Source organism: Rhinopithecus roxellana, chromosome 14, assembly GCF_007565055.1.
Source record: "Rhinopithecus roxellana isolate Shanxi Qingling chromosome 14, ASM756505v1, whole genome shotgun sequence".
NCBI lineage: Eukaryota > Metazoa > Chordata > Mammalia > Primates > Cercopithecidae > Rhinopithecus > Rhinopithecus roxellana.
The window spans coordinates 100,403,084-100,430,007 of record NC_044562.1 but is presented as its reverse complement, the minus strand read 5'-3'; the positions used below and the strand labels follow the sequence as shown (position 1 = coordinate 100,430,007).

Sequence of the window (26,924 nt, the reverse complement as noted above, 5' to 3'; positions counted from 1 at the left end):
TTTTCAATCTTGTTAAAGTAGCCCTGTGGCACACAACTTCAGATCTGTTTTCAAGTTGACATCTTTTCATTAATCAATACTCTTTGGGTGTGGTTGTTCAACCTGTTATAAATGTACCTCTCATATTATTTCCTACATATTTCTCCATATTGACCTCAAGAACACTTGAGAGCTTTCTTCAGATTTGGAATTAAGTTCATAATGAACAAAGTCCACATTTTTAAACTATCAGTTTAATAATTCCATCAACAATAAAAATATTATTTTTAGTGAACCCATATTGGATCATACTTTTTAAAAAGTTGTTACACAAACACTTGCCTTCCAATTTTAATGGGTTCATTGTAAGCATATTTATCTTAGATTTGCAAAATTCACATCCTTTGCCTTTAAAAATCATAAAATTAGCCCATCTCTGGTCCTCTGGCACCTTTCCTTTCCTCTGAAGCACTTCAAAATGTTCTTGCTGTAGTGTCCTGATCACTTCTGCATCTCCTTTCTGGTCCCCAAAATATATCTCATCTGAGCCTATATTAACTTCCTGGGTTTGCTGTAACAAACTACCACAGACTGGATGGCTTAAACAACAAAAATCAATTGCCTCACAGTTCTGGAGGCTGGAAGTCTGAGATTAAGGTGTAAGCAGTATTGGTTTCATGTGAGGGCTGTGAGGGAGAATCTGCTATATGCCTCTCCCCTGGCTACTGATGGCTGCTGTTATTCCTTGGTGTTCCTGGCTTGTAACTGCATCACCCTCATCTTTGCCTTCATGTTCACAGCATTCACCCCGTATGCATGTCTTTGTCGAAACTTTCCCTTTTTGTAAGGACACTAGTCACAATAGATTAAGGGCTAACCCTACTGTACTATAACTTTATCTTACCTTAATTCATTACATCTGCAATTTTTAAAGAACCCTAGTTTTTAAATTGACTTATTTTTTGGTGAAAATAGAGTATGATATAAAACCATCTTATTGTATAATTATCTTCTGTCTGTCTGTGTATAGCCAAAGCATCAGATAGAAATGTGAATGCCAAAGTAAATGAACCTGGAGTTAGTGACAGAAAAGACCATGTTTGTTTAGTCTCCTTTAGAAATATTAGAGGAAAAGAAAAAGAAATTGGACTTAACCTAAAGGCAGAACCAAGATGTTTACAGACCTTACCAGCCTTGACTTCTGCATAAAGACACATATACGTTAGTGAGCAGATTGAGATAGTTCTGACTCTCTACTACTGGCCCCAATCATATGGCCTGATTCATATAAATTCACCTTCTTCACCATGTTCCTGTGACCCTCTAGGAATCCACTGTCACCTCGCATATGTCCAGAAACCATTCTCTCAGCTGTCACTAGCACACACTGCCCCCATTTCTCCCCTAGTTCCCAAATATTTGCATCCACAGTTCAGGAAGTCAATTGGCAAAGACCTTTTGTTGTTACTCCCTATCAGGAGAAAACCAGTGCTTGTGTCAAGGATGCCACGTGTGGCTTCTGGGTGTTTTGGCAGGAAGTCTCTGCCCAGCTGTGTATGATGTTATATTGTCTGGGCCTTAAAGAAGCTCTGCTAGTGCCCAGAGTATCAGGAAGTGTCTCTTGATCAGTTTCTGGTCATAGTCTCTTTTCCAGAATTTCATTTTAGTTCTATCATTTTTTGGCTGTCATTCCTTTACTATAAGCATTTAATCTCAGGCAAGGAGTCCAATGAAGAACAGATGCTAGGCTCTACTTTTCTCTCTATACTTACCTTTTACTAACCCTGAGTTCAATTTCCTCCTCCTTCTCCCCGTAACAGAATAAGGGTTGCCATACATATACATGGTTACAAACCAGATTGGGGCTGGAGAGTGGAGGTTAAATTTTTGGCCCATGATCTGTCAGCCAAAAATGTTCTATTACAAAAGCAGTAGATTTTCTAGTTAGAATTATTCTTGGGAATTGTAAAACTTTGCATGTTTGATGTACTTGAGGAACAACAAGACTATCAGTTTGGTTTGGTTATAGTGGTCTGAAGGAGGGGAGAGATCCGTAGGGGATGATCATATATTTCAAAAATTATCTGGGTTCTATGTGGAGAATGGACAAAGAGAGAGGACTGCAAGCAAGCTGGCCTGTGAGAAGACCTGCGCGGATGTGAAGAGGCCTGTGCTGAAGTGAGAAGGTCTGCGTGAAAGTGATCTGTGTGAAAGATGGTGGTGGATCCAACTAAACTAGAGCAGGAGCAGCGGGGATGGTGAGAAGTGGCCAAATGTCTTTTGTAAGTAGAGCCTGTTGGACTTGCTGATGGATTGGAAGCAGCATGTGAGGGAAAAAGAGGTCTAAGGAGTGACTGCTAGTGTTTGGCTTAAGTAGCCTGGTGAATAGTGATGTCACTGATTTGGGGCAGGAGAGGACTTGGGGAAGTGAAGAGCTCTGTTTTGAACAGGTGAAGCTTGAGATTCATTCCTAGAATCTCAAATGAAGATGAGTCTTAATCAAAATGTCTTAGCCAAAGGATTCGAGAGCCAGGATGCTCCTGCAGTGTAGTGCAATTAAGGTTTCCCTTAAAATGCAGCAGAGAACCAAAGCTGCCAAACAGTTTTTTAAGATTTAGTGTCCTCACTTATAGGTGGGGATATATTACTTATTTCACTGGGTTCTTTGAAGGTAGCATTAGATAATGTTTGTGAAACTCAGGGTAATTCTTGGCAAGTAATTAGCACCTAATAAATATCTTCAGTTATTGTTATTAATTTTCATAACATGAACTTTATTTATTTATTTATTTATTTATTTTTGAGACGGAGTCTCGCTCTGTTGCCCAGTCTGGAGTGCAGTGGCGCAATCTCGGCTCACTGCAACCTCAGCCTTCTGGGTTCAAGCTATTCTCCTGCCTTAGATTCCCAAGTAGTATGATTACAGCCACCCATCACCATGCCTGGCTAATTTTTATGTTTTTAGTGAAGAGGGGGTTTCACCATGTTGGCCAGGCTGGTCTCAAACTCCTGACCTCAAATGATCCCCCTGCCTTGGCCTCTCAAAGTGCTGAGATTATAGGTGTGAGCCACTGTGCCTGGCCAGGAACATTATTTTTAAAGCTGATTTTAAATATCAGCTTTGGAATGAGATAGGATATAAATTAATAATTAGTAATGGATAGTCATTTCACATGTGCAGTATATATATATATATACACCACACTAATGTAAATAAAACAACTTTTTCTTTTTAAATGAGTTGCATTTTCATCCTCAGAACTACAAAGTATTAAAATCAGGATTTTGAATTTTATGCGTACATGTGAGGAACTTTCTGAATTACACGTGTGATTAGTGACATGAGTGTTTGCTGCCTCTTAAGATTTGCCATGCCTTTATGCAAATCAAAGTTCCCACAGAAATAATGAGTCAAATACAGCAACAGGCAGTATTTAAATTAGCATTTTTTTCTCTGCTCTGCGTGGGTCAATTTTACTGTACAATTGCATATCAAGACCTTTGATTTGCTCAGGTTTTCCACTGATTTGACTTCCCCTACCTTTTGTTTCAAAACCTAAGATGACCACTTTAAGTGTACTGGTACTGTGGAAGGTTTTATTCAGAACAGAGCAAATATATATTAGAGAATATTATATTGATACTCTCCCTATTGCATTAACAAAGAGATCTTTATGGAGCAAAGGCCAGATCACTTAATAAAACCACAGTTTGTTTTTTGGCAATAGTGTTGAACCTGGAGGAAAGCCAGTCTTACTTAGCTAGTATAAAGTTAGATTCCATTCCATCAGCATAATAGTTAATAATAGTTGATTGACAGGGATGTGAAGGGTGCCCTCTTTTCCTCCCCCCTCCACTCCCATTCCACACTAACCTCTCTAGGGAATATGCCATTCCTTTCCCCATTCCTAAAATTCTTTGCTTGAGCACAGCCAGGGGCTGCTTGACTGGTGCCTGACTGTTTGGAGGCTGGAGAGTAGAGGGTCTCTCTGAAAGAGTTCCTAGTCCCTGTAGTCACTGCTGAGGAAGCCTAGCAATCTCTGGACATCTTTAGGGATATGCAGTAAAGGTGAGCTTCCTGGCTAGTGTTTATGTGTGAAAAATAACCATACTCACCTGAACTACCTTAATACCATGGGATCAAGATCGCTTTTGCTTCCCTTCAGCCACACACATTCATCTTGTCCACAGAAATTTAGAGCTTATTTTAGTCTGTTTTTTGTAAATCGTACATCATATCATATATTATTTTGCATTGTTAAAACTATATTTTGGGGGTGTTTAGTACTGGTAAATTAGTAACATTTGCAGTTTTCTTCCAACCCTTTTTTCTTTTTGGATGTAGGTATTTGCAGGATATGAACTATTCAAAACAGTTACAGCATTCCAAAGATTCTTTCCCTGGATTCTACATGCTCACATGGAGTTATATTTAAATGCTAAGAAGTATTGTTGAATATTGCCGAACATAAGGTTCACTAGTACAGTGTTTAGGTGAAAATTCAAAAGTTTTTTTTCTAGGTCCAAATGATTTCTGTTTTGAGTGGAATAATGATTCCTGTCCTATGCAGTTTTGTGTTCTTTAATTTGGTGAAGTTGGCATTTGGTGTTGCCCTCAGTTTGGGTTAGGAATTATTCTTTACCCCACGTCTCACCACTACAGAACCACTTGCTAACTTTTAATCACCACCTTCTCAAGTTTAAGAACTTGGCCAGAGTGATCCCGGAAAGTCTCAGCATTTTCCAGTGAGTAAAGTCCATCTCTTTTGGAGATCTTGACACCTATCATTAACAAGGCTGCAACCTCCTTAAGGATAATTGAGAAAAGAGACCTGCTCTTCTGTATGTATAGCAAAACATGACGAGCTTATACAGCAGGATACAATAGTTCTTAAATAGAGTGCATGTATTGTCTGGCAGGCTGACCCAACATCATGTTGCCTCCTTCATTCTACAGATTATGTTATGGGTTTCAGGTGTTTTTCTCAGGTCAGTTTCCCTATCATTAATGCTGCAACACCTTTGCTGAGTAGATATCCGCTCTCTCATTCTTTTATTACACCATGGTGAAACCAGCACTGCCAACTCTCATGAGTTGATGAATAAACTCTAATTTTACTGCATTTATAAATAAAACTTTAAAAATAGTTTCTGGAATAAGATCACAGTGAATAAAGTCCTAACTAGATTTTTAAACAAAGCTACATTTAAATGAATCCCATTGAAATATGTTAATATAATTAGTGTTGGTATGTTACTATAGAAGCCCTAAGATGTCAATAGTGTCTGACTTGCCTTGCTGGCAAATTTTTCTCATAATAAGAACATATGTCCAAAAGGCTTTTTGTTTAAAAACATACATAATTTGAAAAACATTTAGTTGCTCTTTAGTGCATTTTAATAAAAGAAGGAGCTCACCTTTCGATTTAAAAAATGCTTACTAAAAATTGCTTTTAACGTCATCTGTTTCTAAGTGTTTCTAAGTGTTTTAAAAGAGAAAGATGACTTGGGAAAGAATTCAGCTTGATTCTGTAAACATTTTTTGAACATTATTGTGTGCCAGCCACTGTGTTAAGTGCCTGGAATGCAGAGATGAATAAGATTGTTCTTAGATCATAGTGTACAGTGTAATAGAAGCAGCAGTTAAATTATATTTGCAGTGTAGATTCACTATTCTGTTAGGAGCCATTAATTTCACCAAAATTGGTCAGAAAGGGATATTCTTTTAGGAAATCACATTGAAGCTGGACCTTGAATCATGAAAGCTAGAAAACGAGGACAAATGAGGACATCCAATGCAAAGGGATACTACATAAGCAAAGAGACTTGTATGTATGTGATGGGGAAACAGGGAAGGGCTGTAAAGTTTACAAAATACAACTTCAACAGGGTTTAATGTTATTGTATTCTTTCAGATTAGAGAAGGGCTGATAATATTTTTTGGTGTGTAAAAGACCTGAAGATAATGCTCATCACCTGATACTGGGACTTAGTAGTAACAGAAAATACTTAAGAAAGGGAGAGTTGAAGGAACCTTTTTTTTTTTTTCAATTTCTTTTTTAGAGTGACATAGATATATTTTATCATTTAATGATTTTTTCAAAAATCTTTATGTAGACTTTGTTACTTCTATGAGATTTCATATATGTTCATTTCCTTACCCCCAATCCATAATAAAAATGATTACTAAGCACTTTTCTAACACTGGCCATAAGAATGAAATTAATATTGCTGTGAGTAAACTGTAGTTTAGGAAAATCTTTTGGAGTGGGGAACAGAACTATTATTTATTGAGTATCCCTATATGTTAGGTACTGTGTGAGGTACTTTCATATACTCTATATAATTTACTCCTTAAAGCATCCCTAGAAAGTTATTATCTCAATTTTCTAAGCCAGGGAAGCATTCTAGGGAAACTGAGGCTGACTAATATGCTCTGTGGTATATACCTGGTAAGTGACAGGTTTGGGATGCAAAATCAAGGTGGTTGAATTCCACATCATATGCTCACTTTACTGTAGATTAGACAGGTGTACTTGAATAATTGGTAGGTAACAAGTGTCAGTTTGGGTGTTTAAACTGAGGCCTGACTTACTCTAAATAATCTGTATTCTATCCCCAACCTTTTTGGCACCAGGTACTGGTTTTGTGGAAGACAGTTTTTCCACAGCCTGGGGATTGGTGGGGGATGGTTTTGGGATGATTCAAGTGCATTACATATATTGTGCACTTTATTTCTATTATTATTACATTGTTATATATATGAAATAATTCTATAACTCATCATAATGTAGAATCAGTGGAGTCCTGAGCTTGTTTTCCTGCAACTAGATAGTCCCGGATAGTCTAGGGGTGGTGGGAGACAGTAACAGATCATCAGGCTTTAGATTCTCATAAGGACCACACAACCTAGATCCCTGGCATGTGCAGTTCACAATAAGGTTCGCCATCCTAGGCCGGGCGCAGTAGCCCACACTTGTAATCCTAGTAGTTTGGGAGGCTGAGGTGGGCGGATCACCTGAGATTGGGAGTTCGAGACCAGCCTGACCAACATGGAGAAACACCATCTCTGCTTTAAAAAAAAAAAAAAAAAAAAAAAAAAATATATATATATATATATATATATATATACATAAAAGAAAAGTTAGCCTGGCGTGGTGGCGCATGTCTGTAATCCCAGCTACTTGGGAGGCTGAGGCAGGAGAATTGCTTGAACCCGGGAGGCAGAAGTTGTGGTGAGTAGTGGTGAGCTGAGATTGCGCCATTGCACTCCAGCCTGGGCAACAAGAGTGAAACTCCGTCTCAGAAAAAAAAAAAAAAAGGTTCGCCGTCCTATGAGAATCTAATGCCCTAATGCTGCAGCTGATCTGATAGGAGGCAGAGCTCAGGCAGTAGTATGAGAGATGGGAAGTGCTTGCTGTAAAAACAGATGGAGCTCATCTCCTGCTGTGTGGCCAATTTCCTACTGGTTCCTACTGGTCCCTCGCCTGAGGTTTGGAGATGCCTGCACTAGAACTTATGTTTGAACTTCAAACATTGTAAAAGCAGAGTGTTTTCATTACTTAGTGTTTAATTTTAGTGTGTCTTACTTTCTGGCTATAGTTTTTAATAGACTTTTCAATTATATGGCTCATTTTAACTGAAGGTTTAAAAAGTCATTTTGTTGTCTCAGAGGTATAAAATTACCATCAAATAAGCAGACATATGAAGTAGAAGAAATATAAAATGCTTTTCTGGACCTCTAAATGAATTGTTAAAAACCCTGCAAAGCAAAGCAACATTTCTCCTCTGAAATTATATTTTGCAAACATATTTTAGAAGGAAAACTTGAACTGTCAAAAGTAGTGAAATGTCCCCAGTGTTTATGGATGTAATGAGTTAATTAGCTGAAACCCCATTTAAAAGAATTGTCAGTGAAATTTATGAGTCCTTTTGCTATCTGTATGGAGTTGACAGCAGATGTTTCTTACTCACACACTCTCCAAACTTTGAAGAAGATTATTTTTAACCCTTGCTTCATAATAGGCAAGTTCAGATGATCTAAATATTTCTTCATATTCTGTATACTGAGTGTCTTGAGTAATTTGAATGATATGGGATATTGACTATATATGTGTTAAGTTCCAAATCCAACAAACTTAGAGTTTTAAAGTTGACTTAGTCAGAGGGTTTGCTTCATTGCCAACATTAGCCCAGATTCTTTTGTGTAAATGGGCCTTTTCTTCCTTTTACCCATGTTTTTATCATTATAAATCTTACCATTTCTTGCATGAATATAACATCATAGGATAAGCTAGTAAAAAGTACATTGGCATATGAAAGAAGAGACCTATTGACATTTGCTGTACCTTGTATATTTGTTCATATTTCTAGATAGCTGTTTTATTTCCTTAATTTGGCTGTAAACTTCTTGAGAGTAAGGATCATTCTTTATCATTATTTTTATTCCCCAAACTTAGCACAATAATTTTTCTATTGTAAGCCTTCAGTATACATTTATTGCTGCTTTATTTTCATGAAAAACTGTTTTAACATATAGCACATAACACTGTATAGAACAAAACTAGAAAAATTTCTGTTTGACATGTTATCAAAATCCTAGATTTTTCATCACTGTTGGGTAACTTGTAGTCGACCTCACTTGCCTTTAACTTGATCATGAATCCCACTTGCTCTTCAGAGACCTTTCTTTAGGTCTGTAATGTTCTTATTAAAATATAACTAGTTTAGTTCTTATTAAAATATATTTAAAGACCTGCCTGACTTTGCAGCCAGACCTCTGACCTTTACAGCTGAATATCGTTAATGGACTCAGATTCTGGACCCTACCCCCAGAGGATATTAGGAGGGGTGTAGTAGCTCACTAGTTTAGTACACAGTCGCATTTAATGTCAGTTCTGGTCTGACCTTGGTACCTCACTTCCTCAGGGCATGAGTTTATGGTTTCCTCTCAGGGTCTTGAGTTTCTTGCCCTGGAAACCCACTTTCCCCATGACTGGCACCTGATGATCACTCCATTTTTCATTCTCCATTGCATTCGTACTTGTTACTCCCTCTTCTGGGATATCTTCCCACCAAGCGTGACTGGTGAAGTCCTCTTCATGTTTCAAGGTGTAATTCAGTCATCTTCTTTGAGAAACCTTCCCCAACTTATCCAAGCTTCTTTGGTATCTTCTCTTTACACCTGAGTCCACACATCTATTAGTGCACTCATCATGCCATATTCTCATTATTCGTTGACTTTCTGTCTATGTTGGACTTTGAGCTCTTTGTAGTTCAATAAATGTTTAAGAGAGTGAATTACTTCTGTGACTTTGATTTGGATCATTGCCAATCACCTGTCCTGCATCTACTTTGAGGATGTTATAGATACTGGATTTAATTGAATCTACTAATGACATACTCACATACCTGTTCCTTTTTTTTTTTTTTTTTCTTCTTCCGTTCTGGCTAATATCCTGATTTCAGTGTACCTTTGGGCCATCTTCCAGTTTGTTGATTGCTGGGATAACCACTGGGCAGCTCTGTATACTGTAAGTCTTCCTGAACTACCTCCTGTACTTTTCCCAGGCCTGGTATGTCTCCACTTGAGCCTCATGGGCAAGGGTTCTGCCTTACTCATCTTCCTAGACTGTAGGCCTTCACCGACCTAACATGTCCTAACATGTTGGACATATAAATAGAAACTCTAATTGCTTTTTTATTAGTTGTAATAGATTTATACTAAAAAAACTCAACCTAACACCAAATTTTTTTTCTTTATGAAAGGGATATTTAATGATTAGGACTAATTTAACAATAGGTCAAGATGGTGCCAAACATTTCATCCCTTATTAAATGGATTAGAGAAGTAGCTTAGTAAATAGCCTTCTTTTCCCTTCCATATGTGTTACAGTTGTCAAGCCTATTAGAATATTTAGGATTTTGAGTCAGTGATATGTGTGGTATCATTAAACCATTTCTTGCCATGGCTAGCCCATGTCCTTTATCTTAAATTTGTCAATGATTTAAAAATTAATGTTGTTCCTTTAAAAATATTCACTAGATACATCAAAATTTACTAGATGTAAGAAAGTGTTTAAAAGTCTTTTCTGAACATTTAGTTCTCATTTATTTTGAACTAGTCTTAATCACTTGCATTTTACCCATGTCTCTTACTGTCATACATTATTAGAGGGTTTTTTCACTTATTTTCTATTTCAACCATTTTCAAAGTTTTCTGAATTATAATAGTTGCAGTTTTGTAACTTTTGCTCCCCCATTCATTGATTGATTTGTTCTCCTCTTTTTTTCTTTCCTTTGATGTTGAAAATTAAATATATAGAGAAGTAGATGTTTAATAAATCTTTGTGCCTCCAGTCAATGAGCTTTAATAGTTATCAATTCTAGTCAATATTTTTTAGCCATATCCCAAAATACTTTCCCTCCCAAATTATTTTAAAGTAATTTCCAACTTTAGAAGTTCACTGATACAGTATTTGTAAATTATGGGTGGGCAAAAGAATCTCCCTTTCCATATTATCACATTATAACAGAATATGACAGGATATCCATATTTATCTATCTATCTCTATATAGATTTTTTAAATATACACTTCAGGGTAAATAGAAGCTCAAGCTTATCTCTTTTTCTCCTAAGAAAGTATTTTTATTTCTTTTGTTCCTTTGAACTTTGTAGTTGTAAGTTGTGGGAAATGGAATTGGGTACATGTGTTTTTAAGTGTTAGTCAAATTTCTTGCTAAATATTGCTTAGCAGTTTATCAGATTAGGTGATTGGTTTCTTAAAAAGCTTTTGGCAGGGTTCCAGGTGATAGGAGAAGTGAAAAGTAAATTTTAGTTGTGGCAGGTGATACAAAACCAAATACAAAGTGTTGTTCATTTAGGGTATGTCATAGAAAGCTGGGCATCAAATTGGAGGGTGGAAAACCAATGGGCACTAATTAGATGCCTTAAGGTGGGTAGCGCTTTGGGAAAAATGGAAGTTGCTCCTAGGAAAAAATAGAGAAAGTAAAAATCAGGAGATGACAAGCTTTGCCTCTTTTAATCATATTTTTACTTGGGCTGGCAAATGTATCCTGCCCAACTGTGGTGGGACAATACAAGCTTTCTCTCTTGGTAGTATACAAGAAATTTATGGTGATGGTTTATAGATGGAGATCTTTTCTTTTCTTTTTTTCTTTTCTGTTCTCTCTCTGTCTCTCTCTCTCTCTCTCTCTGCCTCTCTCTCCTTTCTCCTTCCTTCCTTCTTTCCTTCCTTCCTTCATCCTCCTTCTCCTCCTTCTTCTTTTTTCTCTTTTTCTTTTCTTTTCTTTCTTTCTTTCTTTCTTTTGTTCTTTCTTTCTCTTTCTTTCTTTCTTTCTTTCTTTCTTTCTTTCTTTCTTTCTTTCTTTCTTTCTTTCTTTCTTTCTTTCTTTCTTTCTTTCTTTCTTTCTTTCTTTCTTTCTTTCTTTCTTTCTTTCTTTTTGTTCTTTCTCTCTCTCTCTGTCTCTCTCTTTCCCTTCCTTCTTTCTCTTTTCCCTTCCTTTCCCTTTCCTCCCCTCCCCTCTCCTCCCCTCCCCTCCCCTCCCTTCTTCCCTTCCCTCCTTCGCTCTCACTGTGTTACCTAGGCTTGAGTACAGCGGCGCAATCATGGCTCACTCCAGCCTTGAACTCCTGGGCTGAAGCAATACTCCTGTCCCAGTCCCCCGAGTAGTTGGTACTACAGACATACACCACCATACCTGGCTACATTTTAAATTTTTTGTATAGATGGGATCCCACTATGTTGCCCAGGCTGGTCTTAAACCAGTGGGCTCAAGTGATCTACCCACCTCAGCCTCCCAAACTGTTGGGACTACAGGCATGAGCCACGACACCCAACCAAGACTATTCTTTATAGACCTTCTCCCCCTTCTCCCTCAACAACAACAAAAAGAAAATTCGACAACAACAACATATAGCAGCAATAGCAAATGCTGTGTTCAAGGTTTATTTTTCAATAGATTTAACTTCACAATGATGGGCTAGTACTACTGTCATATCAACCTGACATATCAGAAGTTAGTACTCACCATGCAGCTATTGTTTCTCATAAGTCTGGAAACAGAAAACTCAGAGAGCAGTTTGGTTGTGAACACAGTTGGTTAACATGGGAGAGAAGAATGACTTTGGTTTGGCAGGAAATGACAGCAGAATTTCATTCTATATAGTGGGCTGTCCATCTGGTCTGTCCACGCTGAAGAGACAGATAAATGAGAACTGTCAAAATTAAGTAGCTACTCACTCTATTTCACTAAAATGTAAAATTACCCCTCTGCACTCACTTTTCAAAGGGATGGAGAAACACAATATTTAGAAGGCAAAGCAAAAAACAAAACCTAAGCCCAACTCTTCAACTTACTTACTAGCTGTGTGATTTTGCTCAAATCAATTGAGTTTTCTGGGATTCAGTTTTCTTGTAGGTTTGCTGGGGATAATAATGGCACCTACTTCATATTCTAGTGTGAAGATCTATTGAGATGGAAGATTTGAAAACACTCTGAACTACATAGAACTATTTAAGTATGAGTTACATTATAATATAACTCATAAACAAAAGAGTTTCTCAATCTCTGTAGGATACTGATTTTGTTTCTGGAAAGAATATAGTAATTGTTCCTGTGAGTTGAGATCTAATTTAATATTAAGTAAAGGGAAGAAAAAACGCTTATTAAAAATAGAAAGTACAATTTTTAACATTTTCAACAGAAGATAAAGTATTACTGTCTACATTTTTAAGTTTTCTTAGCAAGTTCAGCCAATTTTCTCTACCCTTCTAAAATAGTATAGCAAAACATAAATCTTTGTATTCATGAATTTTTGTTTTTGAAGGACACACAATCTGTTTCCATTTGAGGAGCTGAGGATACAGGGATATGTAGGTTTATCAGTGGGATCCTTAGTAGGATTGTAAAGCTCTTAAGATGGAAAGGAATATGAAATCTTATAATCTAACCCACTTGTGTTATAGATTATAGATTTCAGAGAGAAATATAGATAGAATTTTATCTTCCAAACTAGTGTGAACATGATTTTAAAAAATAAGTACATAGAATAAAATCAGAACTGGAAGCCCAAAGGTCAGGTTAAAAAAATTTAAAAAACAAATTGACAAAGATGTTAGATTGTTTCCCATTTTTGTAGTTCATACTTATTTACTATTTTCATTCATTTTGTTGATTGACAGCATTCACTATAGATAAGAGTTCATGGCAGTGGTTTAATATAAATTATTAGAGAAAATTTAAATACAGAAAGTTCAAGAAATTCATATTTCTTTGATGGAAAAAAGACTAGTATTATTTTACTTGAGCTACAGAATAATACAATTTAATATATATAACACTTATGCTTTTCATGGATACATTTTAAGAACCACTGATATAAACAAGTGACACATTAATACACTTATTTGTTCACATTATCATATTCATTCGGTGTTGGAATTCTGTAAATGAAGAAAAGTCCTTAAAATAAGCCTTCTCTATACCAGATTCAGGGAATATCATGTACATAAAATGGATATTTATATAATTATTAAGCAGCTTGCATAAAGATTCTCTACAGTCCTTTAGGTAAATTTGTACCCATGTGTAACAATCTTTTATTCCGAGGAAACCAAAATTTTCCTTGAAATGATTTGTATGTTAGTTGCATGTCTTCTGATTCACAAGTTCATATACTTTTATTTCTTAATAGTGAATTGTAGAATTTGGATGTAGAATTTGGAAGTGGGACATCTCTCAAGCTTCCAAATAATTTATCCTAAACAGTTGAAGATAAATAATTATTCCATGGTATTAAGTATAGGTAAATGACAGTATCTCATTTATTCCTGTTTACATATTAAACATTTAATTCCAAAAATATTATAATAACCAGCAGTTAATATACGAATTTAATTTTAGAGTTAAAAAGCACTTCACATACATATTTCATTTAATTTAAATAAAGCACAAATGCTGAAGATAGATCGATAGATATTATATCAGTATAACTGTATGGCAAGCCACCATGTTTAATTTTTGTGTTAGGATTCTATGCCTACTATACATTATTTGTGTTTGACTTGTTCTCTGTCTTATTCTTCTCTTGTTTATATTACATATTTAGGAATTTTGTGTTTATTATTGTAGAAAATGAGATTATATAGTAGTTTTGTTTCAGTGTTTTAGAATAAATGGAATTTCTATAAAAAGAGTTTTCTAGTTTCTTTTTTTAGTGGAAAACTAGTGATGGTGCGTATGACTTCATCCCTAGGAAAATTATTAGTTTGTAATGGCGTTTCATGAAGCTTACTTTCCTTCACCTTTTTCCTTGCCTGTTTAAAAAAAAATCCAGTTTTAGTTTAAATGATATGTAGGAAAGCATTGTGAAAACATTTTTTTTTTTTTTATAAATAGTGATTTTAAAAACATAGTCATTAGTGTATCTGTGTTTTAAATATGTATATGAATTTCTGTGATGCCTTATCTGCTCTGCTTTTTGCTGTGTGCCGTTAACTTAAATTTGGTAAAGTCTGGTGGTGGTGTATTCTTAGTATTTGCTTATGATTATTTTATTAGTTCTTTGATGATATTATTCCCAGGCAGAGAAAAATAAAAAATCTTCTTTCCATATTCTTTAGTTTGTATGTCAATGCTTGAATTATATCAAGATAGAGGTCACATGAAAATGTTTTATCTTCATTTCTCACCCAAATGAGCATGGTTAAAATACACTAGTTGTGTTTAATATAAACTACTTAATGGTTATTATGTCAGTATGTATCAATTAATGAAAAATTAATCAAATGTTTACTTTGAGGATACTAGTTTCATTAAAAGAAAACTTCTATGTGACCTCAGAAAATTAATACTTGTATTCAGATTCTCAAATGAGAGTTGATAATATTTATTTAGGCGACATTTGGAGCAAACTGTGTCACTTTAAAAAATAAACTTCTACTAATGACACTGTGACAACATCCACATTGGGGGAGCTCAAATATAGGATAAGATACATATTTTTTCTACTGAGTATAACTTGAAAGTACTTGGAATTTGTATTTATTTCCTGGTTCATTTTAAATATCAATGGCAAAAACCACAGTTACTTTGGTGTCAACCTAATATTTCAGCTGATACCCTAATTTTAAGTATTGCAATGGCCAATTTGCTAATGAACATAAATACATACAGCATGTGCCAATAGATTGTTTCTCTAAAGCAGGGATTAGCTTCTAGAAAACTTTCCCCAGTGAGATTTACTATTTCATATTTAATGTTAATAAATGGGAACGGGACATATGTTGAAATAATGATAAGGCCATATTAAGCCAGCAGAACAGAACGAAACTTTAACTGAACAAAATAAGATAGTACAGACTTCAGCATTTCTCTTTTGGTGAGACTGTCTCAGTATCTGTATAGTGTATAGCTAAGGAACAGTTTGAAAGCCACTTTAGAATTGTCTGCTAGAAAAGTACACACATAGTTGAAATCTGAAATAACTGAAGATTGGTTTTAAGAAAACAAACTGCCTTTTCCGGATCCATGCTTGTCTGTCTAGCCTGAATAATTTAGGCTTACATTTAATAACCATTTAAATACTATTGTAATAAATTCATCATCATAGTAATAAGGCTTGATGAATCAAATTTTTATAGAATATATAAGAGGAGGTCTTTTCCTAAATGAAATAATTGCAGAAAATTTGGCATTTTATTGCTGTAGCAAAACTTGGCAAAAACCGAAGTACAGAACAGAACCTAGATTCTTAGTGAAATTTGAATCACAGCTTCTATGTGGTAATGCAGTGTCAGTCTTCTAAGAAATATGTATGTAAGCATAATCCATTGATTTGATTTAAGAATTTTGTTAGGCTTTTGTATATTCTAACTAATGTTCCATCTGGATTTTAATATTTGACATAAATATGTACAGTCATGTGCATACCTGATGAGTTTTCAATGATAGACCACATATACAACAGTGATACCATAATATTATAAATAGGATATTTTTAAGGTACATTTTCTGTGTATATATAGATACCATTATGTTACAATTGACTACATATTCAGTATAGTAACATGCTGTGCAGGTTTGTAGCTTAGGAGCAACAGGCAATATATACCATACAGCCTAGGTATGAAGTAGGCTATCCTATCTAGATTTGTGATGTACACTTGGTAATGTTCACAGCTAAGGACACATTGCTGAGAACACATTCCTGTAGTTAGGTGATAGTTGATTTTATATGATAGTTATAAGCATGTCAGAATAATATATTTTCCTTGACTTAGTATTATATGGGGTTAAAAAGTAAAGGGCAAAATACTGCTACTGTGTTTATGTTTTTAGTTAGAGATGGATGTGTCTCTTCAAAGTTTTTTCTTTTCGCTCTTTTTCATTTGTATATTTAAATCAATGCTCTGGATATTTACAACAAAATAATGAATATTGTCACTTTTCTCAGTTTGAGAAGTTAGTAAAATACATTCAAGGGACCAGGGAAACGATTATAGGAGCTGGTTCAAATAGGTACAAGTTTCTGGATCCCAGGGATTGTGAAATTGAAATTTATTTTTTTCTACTTCTGGATTTTGTTTTACAGATAATTCTTCACATCATTCTGAATTTTTAAAATTTAGGTTATTTAGGGAGGTGGAGGGGCGGAGGTTGTAGTGAGCCAAGATCGCGCCACTGCACTCCAGCCTGGGTGACAGAGCAAGACTCCATCTCAAAAAAAAAAAAAAAAGATTACGTTATTTATAAGTTTTTATGGACTTCTGATTCATTAGAAGTTAACATGGCTTTCACTTCCCTGATTTTCATTTTATATATTTAATATATGCTTTACATTTTGGAAAGGTGAAGTGTATGTTGATTTTTCGGCTGTTTTTCTTGTACTGTTACATCTTTCAAAGGTGTAACATGCTATCAAGCATTTGAATAATTCTGTCATACTCTACATTTTTATATTTATGAAAAATAGATCATGTCAGTAATGGATACTATCATTTGTTTAATATTTCCCTGGAAGTGTTTTCTGTTTAATTTTTATATACTTCTTCTGTGTATATGGAGTTAGTTTATTTCTGGTTATTTATTGGGAAACTGAGACACTAACATTTACCTCCACTTTTACTCATTGAACTCCATCACTAACCAGCAGTAGAATCTAGAAATCTTACTTCTAGTTCAGTGATTGGTTTCTTGTATCTCAGTTCCTAGTACCGGATTAACTATAGTAGCTTCTTGTATTAACTTTTATTTGTGATTTTTTCAAGGAGTGGAAAAACAGTCTTCATTTCCGCTTCCCCCAAATCACGAAGAATGTGGACTTATGACATATTAAGTAGACCTTAAGGTTTTTAAGTAAAATGTTTACATCTATTCCTGTAAACCTTCTGCCTTCTTGCATCCGAGACAATACTGTACTTGTACTGGATAAGTATTCTGTCTGAATATTTACTGAATTTATGCATTATTAAATGAATGAAAAAAGGAAACATTGATTGGCCATCATTTGAGAGTATTGAAGAAGCTTAAGCAGAATAAAATTTATAAAACAGCATAAATTCAGTCTCTAACTGAATGGGTTTCAGTGCCTTACATTTCGTGTTCATGTGTCATTTTCGTTGAATTTTTATTTCTTCTTTTAGGCCATACTTAATTTTTATTAAGTTGCTATGTTTAACAGTTTTCAACAAAAGTTAAAATAAAAACACTGGAAAATATAAAGTTTAATGTACCTAATATGCAAGTCTTGATAAGGTGCCCTATAAATGGGGAAACAAATAAATATGGTCATTTCTCTTAACAGACTTACTTTCAAGAGTGCTGAAATACACTAAGGCTTATAAAAGTTTGTTACTAAAGTCGGTATGTAGAAAGGTATCTCTGCCTTCTCTGTCTTTGGATGAACTGCTTGGTGACATATTCTACTACAGGGATAAGTTCAGTACCCAGTGAGTGATAATGATAATAAAACCTGCAGATTGTAGACTGTCTACTGCATTATTCCTTACTATTGTATAACACTATGTATTTTCAGTGAGTTTTACTCAATATATTTGCTGATGACAAAGTGAGTTTTTAAAGAAAAGAATTAGCTGACTCGTAACATTTAGGGAGATCATCAGTTGAAACAGAAAAAAAACCAGAAAAAACAAAACAACAACAACAACAAAAAAAACAAAGGAAAGGAATCTGAAAACTAATCTTTTTTTGACCAATTAGTGACAGAAATTTCTGAGTTACTCCTTTCTTATATTTCGTCGTTAGCTGATTTGATTGGGAAAAGAGATTTTAATTTTACCCCTGTCATGCAGGGCGAGAATTCACTGTTTGAAAACAGAACTGACAAGTGAATTTCATTAAGACTGATAATATGGCAACATAGTGAAAGCTTGCAACTATTATCAGCATGTAGAAATTTTAAGCAAGCTATTATTTTTGACCAATGTTCTATTACTTGTCATAGCGATCTTGTATCTAATGATGGTGAATATAATGGGTTGAAGAGGTTTCATTTTAGGTTTTCATTCAAAAATGTGTATGTGTGTGTGTGTGTGTATGTGTGTGTTTCATTTTAATATTTTTAGGTTTTGCTTGCATTGTAGGGCTACCTTCATAGTGAAAAAAAGACAGTTATATAATTTTGTTTATATTTGTGGTGGAAACAACCTAGCAATTATTAGTGAGAATACCAGTTGATACTGACATGTGTATTTTCAACAGTAAATATTCTGCTTTGTTAGTTGTTTACATAATAAAAACAAAAGTGCAGATCTATAAAGCCATAATGAAATGATGCTATTTCTGATAAAGGGATATATGGTAGAGCTACAAGTCCTTAGTTCAGGAATTTGAGTGAATTGCTGGGAGCTTTCCTTCTTCCCAATTTTCTGCCTTTATACTAACCCCCTCCTTCCACACAGACAGATACTTGTAATAGGATTGTGACTTCCTCTTGTCTCCACCTAATATAAACAGAATGTGAAGTTAGGACTATGGCTTGATCGTTACTGTATCTTGAGTGCTTAGCAGTGTGTCTGGTACAAAAGTCTTACCCCATAAATATTTGTTGAGTGAATGAATGAACACTCACATTTTATCACCTTGAAACTGGGTGTAAAAAGCCGTTGTTAGGCTCACTCATTGCATTCCATTCCCTTTTCTCTGCAGATTCTTTGCATTTTTCTATTTATTTTGTTGCATTTCACTCGTTTGCATATTACTTAGTAAATGAGCTTGTGTTTTTTAATGTTGTATATTTTTATTCCGTAATATTCTCATATCAGTTACTAATACATATTTGTTTGTATAGTATCTAGTAAAATATAAATGGCCCCATTAATGGAAAAAAACTTTGAATTCCCATATTTGTAGAAGCATTTTCCCCCAACTTGGTTTCCTTTATAGCCAATGATATACATTATGAGGGTGTTTGATTGGTTCAGACACACAGTATTATTCAACATTGTGATGTGGTCCTGATCCTTAGCTTCCTTTTGTATAAAATGAAACTATTACTTTCTGGAAAGATTTATTTGGTAATTAAATGGCTAATGTTGAAGGATGCCCAAGTAAATGCACCTTCACTAAATGTTAGTACTTTTCCCTCTGTTCATTTGTTCCTTCCATTACTACCAATTTCACAAAACTAGCCCACAGAATAATAAATTCCTGTGGTCCCATTGGCCCTGGATTTTAACCTTTAAGGACCTTAAGCCTTTCTTTTCCAGCAGTATTATTTTGAGAGACCTGGACACCTTCGTTTACTCTACTGTCTCTTCCTTTTAGTTCCCCTCAAACACTGTATTTTGCACTGAGACCGTGCTCCCATCTGGCATTCTGTACTGTCCTTGTCTGAGAACTGCTTACATTGTTAGGATTGTCTCTGTCCCCAACCAGACTATAAGTCATGCCTGTCTTGTCTAGTCCTATAGCTCCAATACTTAGCAGTGTTTAGTGTGTATACTGTACTCTATAAATTGGTATTTGATAAATTGATTTGCTTATTTGTTTTTCTGTTATTATGGGAAAGTGATAATGGGAAGAGGGTATCCTGAAAATCAGTGAATTCCCTGATCCTGGAATACAATTCAGTGAGTTCCCAAGTCCACATTCTTTTTATATTAGATGTAGTAGTAACAGGAGTTTTAATATGTGAAGGAAGAAGCTAAGTTTTCTGTCTGTAAAAGCTATTCTTCGGGATTCTATTCCTTCATTTAATTTTCTGTTATGTAGTTAAAGATAATGCCATTTAAGACTTACTTGATCTCTTTCTTAATAATGGATGTCTCTTTCCCATAATTAAGCATAGTTAAAATATGTCCTGTGTTTTCCATATTATTTGAAAAACCATCAGGATTTTACGGTATTCATATTAACCTTGTAAATTGATAATTCTTCTGTCGGCTGGAAGTTTAAAGCTTCCTGAGTTTAAGGAAGTTAGTTCAACTTTCTGAAAGGTATTTTTTTTCCTTTGAGTATAAAAGTCAAACCAGACATTTGAATATAAATTTAATCTCAAAATGTATGAAAATAATGGAGTATGCTAGGTGTTTATTGTTAAAAATATTGCACATTTAAAGGCAGGCTACCTTGCCACTAGGTAAATTAGTCATGCAATAGGTTTAATCTACTTAGAAATAGCACTCTCAGGAAGAAAATAAAATTAATTCAACTGATAGTGTTAGATCAAGGAAAGAAAAGACAAAAACAGCTTGCTGTTGCCAAAAACATATTGCTAACTTTGTTCAGGTTGCTGCTTTTGTGTTTCATTTAGGTTTCAGCTTGTCCCAGGAGGTGTTGCTATACTGTGAAGGTGTTAGGCGGTGTAGTAATGGAACAGGAGATAAAATGGAAGGCACATAAAATGTCTTATCATTTGGACCTTCCTGGAGAAACATAGCTTGAATTTCTGAGTGGTCAGCTTGACATTTTAAAGCAGTGAGAAGTTGTGTCATTATTTCTAGAATACTACAGTAGTTAGAGGAAGAAGATTTAAAGTTCATTGCGGTAATTGCTGACAGCTTCCATGGAATGAGAGGTGCTTTTAGTAAGCATGTGCTGCCTTGAACAAAGGCAACCTGCTAGGAACGTGAAAGAAGACAGTGGGCTTTGGAAGATGAGAGTGACAAAAAGGTAGATTCAGGCATTCTTGTGCTCCTGAAATAATTGCATTCATTTTCAAGGTGGAAGATTAAAATAACTTTTAATGGTTATTCGTATGTTTATAGCCTTTAAGAAAAGAAAGATTTTAGGCTTCTGAAACTAATGCCTTACATATTTTCAGTAACAAAGAGTACAAAACCTGGTGGCTAGCTTGTCCCAGGGAGCAAGGTAGCTGGTATCACTGGGCTTGGCACAATCCATGTGAAGTGCTGAGGTGATCCCTACTGTAACAGCATTCCCCTCCCTGGAAACCTGCAATTTGCCTCTTAGTCCCAGATGGGGAGGAAACTCGCAAACAGCCACAAGCCATACATAATGGCAGGGTTCACATCCTGACGGGGACAAAGTAGAAAAAAAGAAAAATTCAAGAGTCTTCATAACATTATTTGAGTCAAGGACTTTATGCTTTTTGTGAAGGTTGTAGCACTTCTTTTTTCTTTTTAAAGTTTTGAGTATGTTTTTTTTTTTTTTTCTCCCTCCTGGATGCTAGCCAACATCCAACTGAAGGAAACACATGGGGATGGCACAGTTTTCACATTGCACTATCTTTTGCTTAAGTAGCTAACATTTATTGCTTAATAAAGAACATCCTGCACACATACCAACTAGGTGTCCAGTATATTACTATGCATATGTATAAATGTACATTAACATTTAAACATGCTCTTACCTGTGACCCTCAGAAACACCTGAACACATAAAATTAGGCATGCACAGAGGTTTCAAATATATGATCTAAAAGGTAGATCTTTACCCAAACCCCAAACCTAGGAACAGATTTTGTATAAATAAATTTATACTATTACTTATAATAGTGACCAATAACTGTTACCAATTATACAAATATTTATGTAAAACCTAAAGAATAATCTGGTTGTATTCTGTAATCATAGATTACCATAGACTGAAGGGATCTTAAGATCCTTAACCTCAGGCAGGTAGGCTTTTAAACATTTTACCTGCACAAATCAGTAGCGTTACCTTTATTTCACAGAAAAGGAAGCTAAGCTTCTTAGAAGGTAACTTGTACAATTCCAGGTGACATAGATGTGATCTTCAGTGCTAAATCACCAGGTAATAGAAGGAATAAAACCCAGTTTGTATAAATTTTGATCTACTTACCTGACCAGAAAACATCAAGTATTCTAAAAGAAGTATTTTTTAAATGGATAAGGAACTCTCTTACATCTGATTAATATAATATCATACATACACAAGTGTTAAAAGAAAGCCATTTATATGCCCTTCAACTATACCTCATATGTCTGTCTACTTTGCTTTCTATGGTGCATAGTCATCACTTTAATATGTTTCACATACTTTAGTTATGAGCTTTAGAAAGCTGTTTAGATGGTGATTTAGAAATGGAGACAGATAACTCATTGAATAATCAAGACTTCAGTTCACAAATACAAGGATGGCATGCTTAAAGCAACTACTTACAATGAGAAGTTATCTTTTTGAGTTAGTGATCTTGTGAGAATATTTCTTGATTTTTTATGCTCTATGTTTTGCATTGAGGTTTTATAGTAGCTGAATATTCTGATGTAGTGGTGTGAGGCTTATGAGTCCTTGTATTTCTCATCAAAATATTTTACAGTGCATAGTTGCCTATATATATAAAAAGATAGACATATATATCTATATGCATACCTTTCACTAGTGCCATAAAAGCAGGGAATATATCTGTCTTGTTCACTGCTGCCTCATGGTGCCTGGTACAGAGCAGGTGCTCAGTGAGTAATTTTGAATGATTTCTTAAGAGTTCTTCATACTTGGTTGTCCTACTAGTATGTTAACAGCATTGTCTTTTGAAAGTACTGCCATTCTAGCATTAATTCTCTTGTGCTTTACTCAATTTTAAATGCTCTGTGGTTTTAGAATATGTTCTATTATATATTATCCAATGATTGTATCCATTCTGGAAAAAATGGTGTCATTCACAACCAACATGTACTCATGCCGTTTTCCTCTCTTCATGCTTGCCCCTATCTTGAATGCTGTCTAGTTCTCCTTCTATATAAGTTATATCCAACTTATTCGTACTATTTTACATGCCATTTCCTTCATAAAGCCTTCTGCATCTTCCCTGTACTTCCATGTAGTGAACATAACCCCAGATTTATGTTTGTTTGATGTTGATACTTATGAAATGCTTTCATATAGATATATTAATAAGAAGCAAAAAGTTCCAAGTGTATTGTTTATACAATTTTATTTAATACTCAGGACAACCCTAGGAGGCAGCTGATGTCATTATTTTGATTTTATAGATGTGAAAATTGAAACTTAGGTTTCCTAAGGTCATATATAAGTAAAAGAACCTGGCCTTAAACTCCAGGGCGCTGGACCTAGAGACCTTGCTCTTTAACCACAGGGCTGTGTTGCTTGCTTTAAGTGATTTCATGCTTTTCTAGTCTTCACAGTTTTAATGTACAGGATATTATCTTCACTTTATACAGTAGGAAGCAGGGAGCTAGCAAGTGACTTCCTAACATTTATGTATGTAAGCATTTAAACACAGATGTTATAATCTGGTATTTCCATGATTTAAATACTTCATGGGATGCTTTGTAAATGTTTTTGCCTTTAATTATATGCATTCTATAATCCTACTTAAAATGTTCATTCATTCATTAGGTGTAGGAAGCTAGGTATGAGCACTGTAAAGAACAACAACGACAACAAAAACTGCTGCTGCTACGTTGTGGAAAATAAGTATCTGGCACTGATCAGTCAAAATTTGCTTTAATTCCCCTTAATCACCACAAGTTTTCTCTTTCTCACTACTTGATAGATCTTATTGGTTATTAATTTCTAACTGGCCAATCCTGCATCTCAGGGCCAAATGCAGACTCCGTTTGTTTGACTCAGACCAATAGTACAGTGTTTATGGAAGAACAGCAGGGAAAGAAACTTTGTAGCCTTGATATCAATGTATATGACCCAAGGATATTTGAACCTGGGGTATGGAAAGCTGTTGGGTTCCCCTGTTGCTTCACTTCAGAGACCCAGTAAAGCTGCTACAGTGTGTTGCACTGCTTTGGCTCCTCCCTCTGTTGCCGGTGCCCAGTGATAGAAACCCTGCTCCATTCCTTATCTTTTTCTGTTTAGCCGCCAGCAGCCTTGCCTTCTGACCTCGTTTAAGCGTCCTTAGTGACCTCTGGGAATCCTTGTGGGTCCCTTTGGGAACATACCCACTCAGCTGGATCTTATAGTAATTATTTTACTTCTTACAGAAGTTAGGTTAAGAATTTTGTACTTCTCTTATTAAAGAGATAATTTCACAATGTAATTTGCTTCACAAGCCTCCCACTGTTATGTTAAGCAGATGGTTGCCAAATGCCAGTTCAAAGTAGATTGCTCTTAGATGAAATAAAATCCACGCTCAGAAAATTTGGCAGTATAAGTTGGTCTTCTTCCAAAACAGACTTACTCAGACAAATTTCTCTTTACCTCAAACTGGCAATCTACTACACCTGTATTCCACTGTAGAATAAAAAAATATCAGATTGTATACACTGATTCAAAGGTATCATTCTTTACCATACTGACATCTGTTTTTTTCTTTACTAACTACTACTAGCTACTGTGCTTTTGGCGTCATTAGGAAATAGCAAGAATTTGGTCATCAGTTCTGAGTTCCAGTCACAGCTCTGACTCTGAATATTTATACGAATTGAATATGTTACTTCACTGATTTTGAGTAAAATGAGGATAAAATTACGTACTTCATAGAGTGGCTGTTGTAATTTATTCAGTTGATATATATATATATATATATATATATATATATATATATATATATATAATGCACCTAAATTCTTTCCTGTCATTAGTGGTTCTTTAATTAATGTTATGTTGATATTGGTGATTTGTGTTTAAAACCTAAATCTGTGTTGTTATATTTATTCATCACACCTGTTTGATTTATGTGAAGTCTCCATAATTTAAAAAGAGGAATACGTAAATCGGCAGCACTGGTTCAATAAATACATATTGGGTGCTTCATATATGTAAGGATAGGATGATTTTACAACTATGAATAAAGGCAGTATTACCTTTCAAGGACCTTACACTGTATGCAGTGTAGAGGTAAGGCAAACGTTCGGATGAAATCACTGAAATGTAAGGTGACGTAAGTTTCATAGGAGAAGAACTTTTTGCTCAGAAAACATTCATGAAAAAAGGTAACAGATAAGTGATCCTTTAATGATGTGCTAATTTTTATAGAAATAGGGGAAGTATCCCAGAAAATAAAAGCAGGTGCTTGGGAGAAAAAGAAAACAAAAACAAAAACCAGTAAGTAGAGATGTATAAATGTGCTTCACAAAGACTGGGGACAGTGGTTTGACTGGAAAAGGTATGAGTAACTAACAGACTCATAGGACATATGGCTGAGGGATATGATGGGACTATACTTTGGATGTCCTTAAATTCCACACCAGTGCCTTTGTATTTAATGTGTAGGCAGTAGGCAGTCCTTGAAGACATTTAGAAGAGTAATATGAACTCTGCAATAGAAAGATTAATTTAACAATTGAATATAGATGAATTGGGGGAGAAGAGTGTGGCAAAAGTTTGAAGAAAAGAGACCAGTTAGAAAGTTTTTGATATTGTTCCAGGTGAAAGGTCATGGGGATCTTAAAGTAGTTGTATTGCCCAAGAAGATGCAAAAACAGTTGGATATGCAAGACACAGAAGATACTGAACCTTTAGGACTTGGCAAATGAAATCAGTCATTGGAAGGATGGATAAAGGAATAGACTGCTGTTTGGCTGAGGCATTTCTATTTAAAGTAGGTTTATTTTCTCTGCATTGTGTAGTTCTCATGAACTAGTTGTCTGCCAAAAAATAGAAACTCCATCCATGGGCCACAATGTTGCTACTGTGCTAGGTAGTAAAGGTGTGTGTTTCAATGATGTGCATGCTATATAAGGTTTCATGCATTGTGGAGGATCATCAGGAAGTCAGATATTTTGCTCTCCATTCTTTTACATTTTTTTTCCCATGAAAGTAGGGAGGAAAATTTTTGGTCTTTATTTTGTTGCCAAGATCTGTTTTACATTAACGACTCACAGGTGTGATTTATCATTCTATCAGTAATTGACACGAGACTGTCAAACATGACCACAAAGGAAATCCTGGAATGCTATCCTTCATAAACTATTGGTTTAGAGATTAAAATTGATAATACTGATTTACTGCTCAAATTGCTGCCTTGACCTAGGAGGTAAATCATAGCATGACAAGGAATATAGAAATTAATATTAAAAAATAGAGAGGAGGAGGAAAAGATTGAATATTGACAGATTCTTCAGCAACTAGGTGTACTGCATAGACATACCCTTGACAACACCAAAGCAAATTTTAAAATTAGGAGGTAGTTGTTTTGAGTGAGACATGCATCCCAGTTTTGATAGAAAGTCGTAATTCAATAGTTTGGTTTATGGAAACTTAACATTTCTTGATCTGACCATTCTGGACTTAAATTTCTGGTATCCTCTTCAACTGGTGGATATAGTTTTAGAGCTACCAAAAGAACTGTTTGCCTATGACTGATTTTTGTCCTGAATATAATACTAATGTCAGTTACTTGTTTCATTGGAGAGCCAGTATCATGTCATAGAAGGATGGATAGGCTATGAGTCGAAAGATCTTGAGTTACTGTCAGGTTCACATTTACTAACTTGTATTCTTTCGATAGCCACTTAACAATCATGCTTCAGTGTTTGTCTGTGGCTGCCCTTCCTACAATG

General features: G+C 35.1%; 1 protein-coding gene across 13 annotated transcripts in view; it reads left to right on the top strand.

Annotated features, from left to right (window-relative positions):
- The window catches only part of IKZF2 (IKAROS family zinc finger 2), a 156,827-nt gene that overhangs the window by 62,644 nt on the left and 67,259 nt on the right, over positions 1 to 26,924 (top strand). The window contains exon 1 of one of the 13 annotated variants that reach the window (XM_030916606.1): positions 25,149 to 25,963. The exons of the other annotated variants lie outside the window; for them this stretch is intronic. The gene's annotated coding sequence lies outside the window, so the exon portion shown is untranslated. Of the gene's footprint in view, positions 1 to 25,148; positions 25,964 to 26,924 lie in introns of those variants that run through there. 13 annotated transcript variants of the gene reach the window in all.